Source organism: Rhinoderma darwinii (assembly GCF_050947455.1).
Source record: "Rhinoderma darwinii isolate aRhiDar2 chromosome 12 unlocalized genomic scaffold, aRhiDar2.hap1 SUPER_12_unloc_4, whole genome shotgun sequence".
Classification (NCBI taxonomy): Eukaryota; Metazoa; Chordata; class Amphibia; order Anura; family Rhinodermatidae; genus Rhinoderma; species Rhinoderma darwinii.
The window spans coordinates 57,923-70,423 of record NW_027461875.1 but is presented as its reverse complement, the minus strand read 5'-3'; the positions used below and the strand labels follow the sequence as shown (position 1 = coordinate 70,423).

The window sequence follows — 12,501 nt, the reverse complement described above, 5'->3', positions numbered from 1 at the left end:
TAGTAACACATGCTGCACTTTACAGTCAGTATAGTAACGCACGCTGCACTTTACAGTCAGTATAGTAACACATGCTGCACTTTACAGTCAGTATAGTAACACATGCAGCACTTTACAGTCAGTATAGTAACACATGCTGCACTTTACAGTCAGTATAGTAACGCACGCTGCTCTTTACAGTCAGTATAGTAACACACGCTGCACTTTACAGTCAGTATAGTAACACACGCAGCACTTTACAGTCAGTATAGTAACGCACGCTGCACTTTACAGTCAGTATAGTAACGCACGCTGCTCTTTACAGTCAGTATAGTAACGCACGCTGCACTTTACAGTCAGTATAGTAACGCATGCTGCACTTTACAGTCAGTATAGTAACACATGCGGCACTTTACAGTCAGTATAGTAACACATGCGGCACTTTACAGTCAGTATAGTAACGCACGCTGCACTTTACAGTCAGTATAGTAACACACGCTGCACTTTACAGTCAGCATAGTAACACGCGGCACTTTACAGTCAGTATAGTAACTCACGCTGCTCTTTACAGTCAGTATAGTAACGCACGCTGCACTTTACAGTCAGTATAGTAACGCACGCCGCACTTTACAGTCAGTATAGTAACGCATGCGGCACTTTACAGTCAGTATAGTAACACATGCTGCTCTTTACAGTCAGTATAGTAACACATGCGGCACTTTACAGTCAGTATAGTAACGCACGCTGCACTTTACAGTCAGTATAGTAACACACGCTGCACTTTACAGTCAGCATAGTAACACGCGGCACTTTACAGTCAGTATAATAACGCACGCTGCACTTTACAGTCAGTATAGTAACGCACGCTGCACTTTACAGTCAGTATAGTAACACATGCTGCACTTTACAGTCAGTATAGTAACACATGCTGCACTTTACAGTCAGTATAGTAACACACGCTGCACTTTACAGTCAGTATAGTAACACACGCGGCACTTTACAGTCAGTATAGTAACACACGCTGCACTTTACAGTCAGTATAGTAACACATGCGGCACTTTACAGTCAGTATAGTAACACACGCTGCACTTTACAGTCAGTATAGGAACACATGCGGCACTTTACAGTCAGTATAGTAACACATGCGGCTCTTTACAGTCAGTATAGTAACACATGCGGCACTTTACAGTCAGTAAAGTAACACATGCTGCTCTTTACAGTCAGTATAGTAACACACGCTGCACTTTACAGTCAGTATAGTAGCACACGCGGCACTTTACAGTCAGTATAGTAACACATGCTGCACTTTACAGTCAGTATAGTAACGCACGCTGCACTTTACAGTCAGTATAGTAACGCACGCTGCACTTTACAGTCAGTATAGTAACGCATGCTGCACTTTACAGTCAGTATAGTAACACATGCTGCACTTTACAGTCAGTATAGTAACGCACGCTGCTCTTTACAGTCAGTATAGTAACACACGCTGCACTTTACAGTCAGTATAGTAACGCATGCTGCACTTTACAGTCAGTATAGTAACACATGCGGCACTTTACAGTCAGTATAGTAACACATGCGGCACTTTACAGTCAGTATAGTAACACACGCTGCTCTTTACAGTCAGTATAGTAACACATGCTGCACTTTACAGTCAGTATAGTAACACATGCGGCACTTTACAGTCAGTATAGTAACACACGCTGCTCTTTACAGTCAGTATAGTAACACATGTGGCACTTTACAGTCAGTATAGTAACACACGCTGCACTTTACAGTCAGTATAGTAACGCACGCTGCACTTTACAGTCAGTATAGTAACTCACGCTGCTCTTTACAGTCAGTATAGTAACGCACGCTGCACTTTACAGTCAGTATAGTAACGCACGCCGCACTTTACAGTCAGTATAGTAACGCATGCGGCACTTTACAGTCAGTATAGTAACGCACGCTGCACTTTACAGTCAGTATAGTAACACACGTGGCACTTTACAGTCAGTATAGTAACACATGCTGCACTTTACAGTCAGTATAGTAACGCACGCTGCACTTTACAGTCAGTATAGTAACGCACGCTGCACTTTACAGTCAGTATAGTAACACATGCTGCACTTTACAGTCAGTATAGTAACACATGCTGCACTTTACAGTCAGTATAGTAACACATGCTGCACTTTACAGTCAGTATAGTAACACATGCTGCACTTTACAGTCAGTATAGTAACACACGCTGCACTTTACAGTCAGTATAGGAACACATGCGGCACTTTACAGTCAGTATAGTAACGCACACTGCACTTTACAGTCAGTATAGTAACGCACGCTGCACTTTACAGTCAGTATAGTAACACATGCTGCACTTTACAGTCAGTATAGTAACACATGCTGCACTTTACAGTCAGTATAGTAACACATGCGGCACTTTACAGTCAGTATAGTAACACATGCGGCACTTTACAGTCAGTATAGTAACGCACGCTGCACTTTACAGTCAGTATAGTAACTCACGCTGCTCTTTACAGTCAGTATAGTAACGCACGCTGCACTTTACAGTCAGTATAGTAACGCACGCCGCACTTTACAGTCAGTATAGTAACGCATGCGGCACTTTACAGTCAGTATAGTAACGCACGCTGCACTTTACAGTCAGTATAGTAACACACGCTGCACTTTACAGTCAGCATAGTAACACGCGGCACTTTACAGTCAGTATAGTAACGCACGCTGCACTTTACAGTCAGTATAGTAACGCACGCTGCACTTTACAGTCAGTATAGTAACACATGCTGCACTTTACAGTCAGTATAGTAACACATGCTGCACTTTACAGTCAGTATAGTAACACATGCTGCACTTTACAGTCAGTATAGTAACACATGCGGCACTTTACAGTCAGTATAGTAACACACGCTGCACTTTACAGTCAGTATAGGAACACATGCGGCACTTTACAGTCAGTATAGTAACACATGCGGCTCTTTACAGTCAGTATAGTAACACATGCGGCACTTTACAGTCAGTATAGTAACACATGCTGCTCTTTACAGTCAGTATAGTAACACACGCTGCACTTTACAGTCAGTATAGTAGCACACGCGGCACTTTACAGTCAGTATAGTAACACATGCTGCACTTTACAGTCAGTATAGTAACGCACGCTGCACTTTACAGTCAGTATAGTAACGCACGCTGCACTTTACAGTCAGTATAGTAACGCATGCTGCACTTTACAGTCAGTATAGTAACACATGCTGCACTTTACAGTCAGTATAGTAACGCACGCTGCTCTTTACAGTCAGTATAGTAACGCACGCTGCACTTTACAGTCAGTATAGTAACGCATGCTGCACTTTACAGTCAGTATAGTAACACATGCGGCACTTTACAGTCAGTATAGTAACACATGCGGCACTTTACAGTCAGTATAGTAACGCACGCTGCACTTTACAGTCAGTATAGTAACTCACGCTGCTCTTTACAGTCAGTATAGTAACGCACGCTGCACTTTACAGTCAGTATAGTAACGCACGCCGCACTTTACAGTCAGTATAGTAACGCATGCGGCACTTTACAGTCAGTATAGTAACGCACGCTGCACTTTACAGTCAGTATAGTAACACACGTGGCACTTTACAGTCAGTATAGTAACACATGCTGCACTTTACAGTCAGTATAGTAACGCACGCTGCACTTTACAGTCAGTATAGTAACGCACGCTGCACTTTACAGTCAGTATAGTAACACATGCTGCACTTTACAGTCAGTATAGTAACACATGCTGCACTTTACAGTCAGTATAGTAACACATGCTGCACTTTACAGTCAGTATAGTAACACATGCTGCACTTTACAGTCAGTATAGTAACACACGCTGCACTTTACAGTCAGTATAGGAACACATGCGGCACTTTACAGTCAGTATAGTAACGCACACTGCACTTTACAGTCAGTATAGTAACGCACGCTGCACTTTACAGTCAGTATAGTAACACATGCTGCACTTTACAGTCAGTATAGTAACACATGCTGCACTTTACAGTCAGTATAGTAACGCACGCTGCACTTTACAGTCAGTATAGTAACACATGCGGCACTTTACAGTCAGTATAGTAACACACGCTGCACTTTACAGTCAGTATAGTAACGCACGCTGCACTTTACAGTCAGTATAGTAACGCACGCCGCACTTTACAGTCAGTATAGTAACGCATGCGGCACTTTACAGTCAGTATAGTAACGCACGCTGCACTTTACAGTCAGTATAGTAACACACGCTGCACTTTACAGTCAGCATAGTAACACACGCGGCACTTTACAGTCAGTATAGTAACGCACGCTGCACTTTACAGTCAGTATAGTAACGCACGCTGCACTTTACAGTCAGTATAGTAACACATGCTGCACTTTACAGTCAGTATAGTAACACATGCTGCACTTTACAGTCAGTATAGTAACACATGCTGCACTTTACAGTCAGTATAGTAACACACGCTGCACTTTACAGTCAGTATAGTAACACACGCTGCACTTTACAGTCAGTATAGGAACACATGCGGCACTTTACAGTCAGTATAGTAACGCACACTGCACTTTACAGTCAGTATAGTAACGCACGCTGCTCTTTACAGTCAGTATAGTAACGCACGCTGCACTTTACAGTCAGTATAGTAACGCATGCTGCACTTTACAGTCAGTATAGTAACGCACGCTGCACTTTACAGTCAGTATAGTAACTCACGCTGCTCTTTACAGTCAGTATAGTAACGTACGCTGCACTTTACAGTCAGTATAGTAACGCACGCCGCACTTTACAGTCAGTATAGTAACGCATGCGGCACTTTACAGTCAGTATAGTAACGCACGCTGCACTTTACAGTCAGTATAGTAACACACGCTGCACTTTACAGTCAGTATAGTAACACACGCGGCACTTTACAATCAGTATAGTAACGCACGCTGCACTTTACAGTCAGTATAGTAACGCACGCTGCACTTTACAGTCAGTATAGTAACACACGCTGCACTTTACAGTCAGTATAGTAACGCACGCTGCACTTTACAGTCAGTATAGTAACGCATGCTGCACTTTACAGTCAGTATAGTAACACATGCTGCACTTTACAGTCAGTATAGTAACACATGCTGCACTTTACAGTCAGTATAGTAACACATGCTGCACTTTACAGTCAGTATAGTAACACACGCTGCTCTTTACAGTCAGTATAGTAACACATGCTGCTCTTTACAGTCAGTATAGTAACACACGCTGCTCTTTACAGTCAGTATAGTAACACATGCTGCTCTTTACAGTCAGTATAGTAACACACGCTGCACTTTACAGTCAGTATAGTAACACACGCTGCTCTTTACAGTCAGTATAGTAACACATGCTGCACTTTACAGTCAGTATAGTAACACATGCTGCTCTTTACAGTCAGTATAGTAACACACGCTGCTCTTTACAGTCAGTATAGTAACACATGCTGCACTTTACAGTCAGTATAGTAACGCACGCTGCACTTTACAGTCAGTATAGTAACACACGCTGCTCTTTACAGTCAGTATAGTAACACACGCTGCACTTTACAGTCAGTATAGTAACGCACGCTGCACTTTACAGTCAGTATAGTAATACATGCTGCACTTTACAGTCAGTATAGTAACACATGCTGCACTTTACAGTCAGTATAGTAACGCACGCTGCACTTTCCAGTCAGTATAGTAACGCACGCTGCACTTTACAGTCAGTATAGTAACACATGCGGCACTTTACAGTCAGTATAGTAACGCACGCTGCACTTTACAGTCAGTATAGTAACACACGCTGCACTTTACAGTCAGTATAGTAACACATGCAGCACTTTACAGTCAGTATAGTAACGCACGCTGCACTTTACAGTCAGTATAGTAACACATGCTGCACTTTACAGTCAGTATAGTAACACATGCTGCACTTTACAGTCAGTATAGTAACACATGCTGCACTTTACAGTCAGTATAGTAACACATGCGGCACTTTACAGTCAGTATAGTAACACACGCTGCACTTTACAGTCAGTATAGGAACACATGCGGCACTTTACAGTCAGTATAGTAACACATGCGGCTCTTTACAGTCAGTATAGTAACACATGCGGCACTTTACAGTCAGTATAGTAACACATGCTGCACTTTACAGTCAGTATAGTAACACATGCTGCACTTTACAGTCAGTATAGTAACACACGCTGCACTTTACAGTCAGTATAGGAACACATGCGGCACTTTACAGTCAGTATAGTAACGCACACTGCACTTTACAGTCAGTATAGTAACGCACTCTGCTCTTTACAGTCAGTATAGTAACGCACGCTGCACTTTACAGTCAGTATAGTAACGCATGCTGCACTTTACAGTCAGTATAGTAACGCACGCTGCACTTTACAGTCAGTATAGTAACTCACGCTGCTCTTTACAGTCAGTATAGTAACGTACGCTGCACTTTACAGTCAGTATAGTAACGCACGCCGCACTTTACAGTCAGTATAGTAACGCATGCGGCACTTTACAGTCAGTATAGTAACGCACGCTGCACTTTACAGTCAGTATAGTAACACACGCTGCACTTTACAGTCAGTATAGTAACACACGCGGCACTTTACAATCAGTATAGTAACGCACGCTGCACTTTACAGTCAGTATAGTAACGCACGCTGCACTTTACAGTCAGTATAGTAACACACGCTGCACTTTACAGTCAGTATAGTAACGCACGCTGCACTTTACAGTCAGTATAGTAATGCATGCTGCACTTTACAGTCAGTATAGTAACACATGCTGCACTTTACAGTCAGTATAGTAACACATGCTGCACTTTACAGTCAGTATAGTAACACATGCTGCACTTTACAGTCAGTATAGTAACACACGCTGCACTTTACAGTCAGTATAGGAACACACGCGGCACTTTACAGTCAGTATAGTAACGCACGCTGCACTTTACAGTCAGTATAGTAACACACGCTGCACTTTACAGTCAGTATAGTAACACACGCTGCTCTTTACAGTCAGTATAGTAACACATGCTGCACTTTACAGTCAGTATAGTAACACATGCTGCACTTTACAGTCAGTATAGTAACGCACGCTGCACTTTACAGTCAGTATAGTAACACACGCTGCACTTTACAGTCAGTATAGTAATACATGCTGCACTTTACAGTCAGTATAGGAACACATGCGGCACTTTACAGTCAGTATAGTAACGCACACTGCACTTTACAGTCAGTATAGTAACGCACGCTGCACTTTACAGTCAGTATAGTAACACATGCTGCACTTTACAGTCAGTATAGTAACACATGCTGCACTTTACAGTCAGTATAGTAACGCACGCTGCACTTTACAGTCAGTATAGTAACACATGCGGCACTTTACAGTCAGTATAGTAACACACGCTGCACTTTACAGTCAGTATAGTAATACATGCTGCACTTTACAGTCAGTATAGTAACACATGCTGCACTTTACAGTCAGTATAGTAACGCACGCTGCACTTTACAGTCAGTATAGTAACGCACGCTGCACTTTACAGTCAGTATAGTAACACATGCTGCTCTTTACAGTCAGTATAGTAACACACGCTGCACTTTACAGTCAGTATAGTAACGCACGCTGCACTTTACAGTCAGTATAGTAACACATGCTGCACTTTACAGTCAGTATAGTAACACATGCAGCACTTTACAGTCAGTATAGTAACACATGCTGCACTTTACAGTCAGTATAGTAACGCACGCTGCTCTTTACAGTCAGTATAGTAACACATGCGGCACTTTACAGTCAGTATAGTAACGCACGCTGCACTTTACAGTCAGTATAGTAACTCACGCTGCTCTTTACAGTCAGTATAGTAACGCACGCTGCACTTTACAGTCAGTATAGTAACGCACGCCGCACTTTACAGTCAGTATAGTAACGCACGCGGCACTTTACAGTCAGTATAGTAACGCACGCTGCACTTTACAGTCAGTATAGTAACACACGCTGCACTTTACAGTCAGCATAGTAACACACGCGGCACTTTACAGTCAGTATAGTAACGCACGCTGCACTTTACAGTCAGTATAGTAACGCACACTGCACTTTACAGTCAGTATAGTAACACATGCTGCACTTTACAGTCAGTATAGTAACACATGCTGCACTTTACAGTCAGTATAGTAACACATGCTGCACTTTACAGTCAGTATAGTAACACATGCGGCACTTTACAGTCAGTATAGTAACGCACGCTGCACTTTACAGTCAGTATAGTAACGCACACTGCACTTTACAGTCAGTATAGTAACACATGCTGCACTTTACAGTCAGTATAGTAACACATGCTGCACTTTACAGTCAGTATAGTAACACATGCTGCACTTTACAGTCAGTATAGTAACACACGCGGCACTTTACAGTCAGTATAGTAACGCACGCTGCACTTTACAGTCAGTATAGTAACGCACACTGCACTTTACAGTCAGTATAGTAACACATGCTGCACTTTACAGTCAGTATAGTAACACATGCTGCACTTTACAGTCAGTATAGTAACACACGCTGCACTTTACAGTCAGTATAGGAACACATGCGGCACTTTACAGTCAGTATAGTAACACATGCGGCTCTTTACAGTCAGTATAGTAACACATGCGGCACTTTACAGTCAGTATAGTAACACATGCTGCTCTTTACAGTCAGTATAGTAACACACGCTGCACTTTACAGTCAGTATAGTAGCACACGCGGCACTTTACAGTCAGTATAGTAACACATGCTGCACTTTACAGTCAGTATAGTAACGCACGCTGCACTTTACAGTCAGTATAGTAACGCACGCTGCACTTTACAGTCAGTATAGTAACGCATGCTGCACTTTACAGTCAGTATAGTAACACATGCTGCACTTTACAGTCAGGACCACTGGTTTCAGGAGGGACACATGAAAGGAGTTGGGGATTCTGAGGGTAGGAGGCAGCCGCAGTTTATAGGAGACAGGGTTAATCTGTTGCCGAATCTCAAAAGGACCGAGAAACCTGGGAGCAAACTTGTATGAAGGCACCCTCAAACGAATGTTCCATGAGGACAACCAGACTTTGGTACCTGGAAGATACTGCGGCGGCTCTCTTCTTGCATCCGCTTTTCGCTTCATGCCCGGATCTGTTGCCAAATTTACAGGAAGTCCCCAAATGCAGAGTCAGCAGCGAGTACCTGAGAAGTAGTAGACACTGGAAGAGGGACTCTAGGATGTTGACCGTATACAATGTAAAACGGAGTGGAAGTGGTGGACTCGCTTGTGTGGTTGTTGTACGAGAACTCGGCCCATGGAAGAAGCTGTACCCAGTTATCATGCTGTAAGGAAATGAAGTGACGGAGATAATTCTCCATGATCTGGTTGATCCTCTCGACTTGCCCATTGGACCGGGGGTGATAGGCTGTGGAAAAGTCCAATATCACATCCAGGAGTTTACAGAGAGCCCAGATCCTCGAGGTAAACTGAAACCCCCGATTGGACACAATGTGAATGGCAAGCCATGCAAGCGGTAGATGTGCTGGATGAAGAGATTCGCCATTCGGGGAACAGAAGGTAGGCCGGTCAGCGGGATAAATTGTGCCATCTTCGAGAACCGGTCCACCACCACCCAGACAGTGTTGCATCCTGCTGAGGGAGGAAGGTCAGTGACAAAGTCCATCACAATGTGCTGCAAGGTGGCATTGGGTATAGGCACAGGTTGATGGAGGCCGGCAGGCTTGGAGTTAGTAACCTTGTTAGAAGCACACACCGTGCAAGAAGAGACAAAGTCCACAACATCCTTGGGCAGCGTGGGCCACCAAAAGTGACGAGCAATCAGGTCTCGGGTTTTACGAACACCAGGGTGCCCAGCCAGTTTAGAACTGTGTCCCCATCGGAGAATTCTTCTCCTGCCTGCTAATCGAACAAAAGTCCTCCCCGGAGGGATGTCTCTAACCTGCAAAGGATTGGCAGTGATAATGCAGGACGGGTCTATGATAGTTTGAAGAGACTCCACCGTGTTATTCGTTTCAAATGACCTGGACAGGGCATCGGCCCTCACATTCTTGTCAGCGGGACGGTAGTGGAGCACAAATTGTAAACGGGTGAAGAACAGCGGCCACCTGGCTTGACAGGGATTTAGTCGTTGAGCGGACTGAAGGTAGGTGAGGTTCATGTGGTCGTGTAGATTAGGATGGGGTGAGCTGCGCCCTCCAGCAGATGTCTCCACTTCTCCAGAGCCAATTTGATGGCCAGTAGATTCTGATCCCCAGCAGAGTAAATGCGCTCTGCAGAAGAAAAAAGTCTTGAGTAGTAGCCACATACTACTGCCTTTCCTTTGGGGCTCCTCTAGAACAGAAGTGCGCCTGCACCAACATAAGAGGCGTCCACCTCCAAAGAAAACTGTATATATACGTCAGGATGATAGAGGATCGAGGCAGAAGTAAAGGCTTTTTTGAGACTAAAAAATGTGGACTCTGCCTCTGGGGTCCACACCTTGGCGTTCACACCGTTCTTGGTAAGGCTGGAAATAGGAGATGTCAGTGATGAGACGTTTGGGATAAACTGCCGGTAGAAATTGGCAAATCCCAGGAAACGCTGTATGGACCTCAGACCTTGAGGACGTGGCCACTCCAGGACAGCTCTCACTTTCTCAGGATCCATCTTGAGACCTTGATCCGATATGATGTAGCCCAGGAAGTGCAGAGAACTCCTCTCAAAGACGCACTTCTCCAGCTTGGCTATAAATGATTCTCCCTTAATCGTAGTAGAACTTGACGGACATGCCTCCGATGAGTCGTCGGATCTGGGGAGAAAATCAAAATATCATCGAGATAAACAACAACACAGATATAGAGGAGATCTCGGAAGATATCATTAACGAGTTCCTGAAACACTGCAGGAGCGTTACACAGTCCGAAGGGCATCACTACGTATTCATAGTGCCCGTCACGGGTGTTAAATGCCGTCTTCCATTCGTCACCCTGGTGGACCGGAGCGGAAGTGAGATGGGGACCAGCACTCACAGATCCATGGCTGTGGGCGTCAGGAGGTGAGTGGAACCGACGGCCCGCGGCCATAGATGCTACATGTGAGTAAACTCGCTAATATACATTCCCGTCCCCCTTGGTGCTGTTTCTGAGATTTTCATAGATTTGTATAGCGCTGATGAGGAACCGGAAGTCTAGTTGTACAGTCTTCTTTGGTGACGACACGACTCTTCGTCATGTGATCGGCCCCGCTGTACTCTATGTACTCGCTGTACTACTGCTCCTGCAGTATACGGAGCACAGCGCCGCTCTCTGAGAGGTTCCTCTGAGAGGTTCCTGTTGTTTTTCCTTTGCTTTATCCAATGCTAAAAACTAATAATGATTTTTTTTTTTTTATAAATGCAAGCCCCTCAGTTGGAGTCACTGGGACCCAACACTAGAATTTCATCTGATTTGACAGATTATGGCACAATTTTCTATGGGGAACTTATGGTGGTTATTTTGATATTCCCATGCTGTTTTCTGACACAGACCACCTACCTAAACATTGCTACAGACAAATCCACCTCTTCATGGTAAAGGTATTCTCTAATGCCAGTGCTGTCTTACAGCAGGATAATGCCCCCGCCACACTGCAAAAATCGTTCAGGACTGATGTGAGGAACATGACAAAGAGTTCAAGGTGTTGACCTGGCCTCCATATTCTTAATTCAATCGATCATCTATGAGATGTGCTGGAAAAACAAATCCAATCCATGGAGACCCCTACTCACAATTTACAGGACTTAACCCCTTAATGACGAAGCCTAGGTTGGGCCTTAAAGGAACAGTGTCACCAAAAAAAAAATTTCTAACATCAGTTTGATTTTAGTCTTTTATTAAAAACTTTTATATTTATTTGTGTGTTTGTGTTTCACTTTTTTTTTATTTTTACACTTTTTCTTCCCTATGGGGGCTGCCATTTTTTACTCCATTTCTGTATGTGCCGATTAACGACACATACAGACATGTAATATACGGCAGCTCCAGTCCCATAGGGACTGCGAACGGGGCCCGTTCGCAGTCACTATGGTGTACGCCGTCTGTGTGAACGGCGCATGCGCCGCTCCCACACAGTCCAAGTTGAAATGCGCGCCGTCCGGCGCCATTTTACTGTGGACCGGAAGTCGCGGCCGGACAGTAAGATTACTAGTTCCGGTCGCGGCTTCCGGACTTGTGCACATGGAGCAGCGGCAGCAGACGGAGAGGACGGACCGGAGGGAGCGGCGGCGACTGGAGCAGGTAAGTGATTTCTGTGTATGTACGTGTTTTAGTGTGTGTTTACTACTGTATGTAAACCTACTACACTGTGTGTTAGCGCAAAAAATGGTGACACACAGTGTAGGAGGTTAGACCGTTCAAACCCCTCATTTCTCCCGGCACTAGCCAGGATAAAGGGGGGGGGGATTCTGAGAGCTCACTAGAGCGAGTGAGTTTTTCCCAATTTTGCAGCAAAAA

The 12,501-nt window shown here is 44.2% G+C and overlaps 1 protein-coding gene across 2 annotated transcripts in view; it reads right to left on the bottom strand.

Moving 5' to 3' along the window:
- Nucleotides 1–9,314, bottom strand: part of LOC142698164 (protein kinase C delta type-like) — a 336,589-nt gene extending 327,275 nt beyond the window's left edge. For both annotated transcript variants that reach the window (XR_012865714.1, XR_012865715.1), the window contains exon 1: nucleotides 9,106–9,314. The gene's annotated coding sequence lies outside the window, so the exon portion shown is untranslated. The remainder of the gene's footprint in view (nucleotides 1–9,105) is intronic.
- Between the last annotated feature and the right edge of the window lie 3,187 nt (nucleotides 9,315–12,501).